Here is a 635-nt window from a genome sequence, read left to right on the forward strand (position 1 = left end):
CTCCATCGTGTTGTCGGTTTTTTCGCGAATCCCTTTGAGTGTTACATTACAAGTCAGTCAGTCAGTTGAGCGGCGTCGTAACGAGCATTCACGAGTTCTTTAGATAACAGTAGCGTATTAAATGAAACAAAGATAACACAACCTCCACGTCCGACATATTGAATGAAATGAATGGAGCACACATGAGCACAGTCGAGCCGAGCGTTCAAAACGAGCTTTCGATACGCCTCACCAGTTGTGGTGTAATGTAACATGCTCGCCGCGAATGTTACATTACGAGTAAATGTTATAAGTCAGTCGCCACCTTAAGGAGAATAACAAGATCCAGTAAAATGTATGAGGAACCATACTAATGTTTTATACTACTTTCAAAACAATTCCTTCAGAGTCTTAACATGAAAAATAAAGAACCTATTAACAATCAAATAACAGCACATCGGTTATTTCATAAATAACTTTGAGATATGACATGAAAAGTATTTTGCATCCAATGAAACAGATTTTGAAGCTCCACTGTGGAGAATTTCTCCTCTCACTTCCATCTCATATACTATCTTTGACGTAGTAAGACCATAAAAACATCAACAAGGTTCGGCACGACATATCCTTGTTAGCATAAAATAACTACTGCATAA

This window comes from Zootermopsis nevadensis, unplaced genomic scaffold (genome assembly GCF_977971745.1).
Source record: "Zootermopsis nevadensis isolate Lab colony 2312 unplaced genomic scaffold, Znev_1.0 Znev_ptg000023l, whole genome shotgun sequence".
Taxonomy (NCBI): Eukaryota; Metazoa; Arthropoda; class Insecta; order Blattodea; family Termopsidae; genus Zootermopsis; species Zootermopsis nevadensis.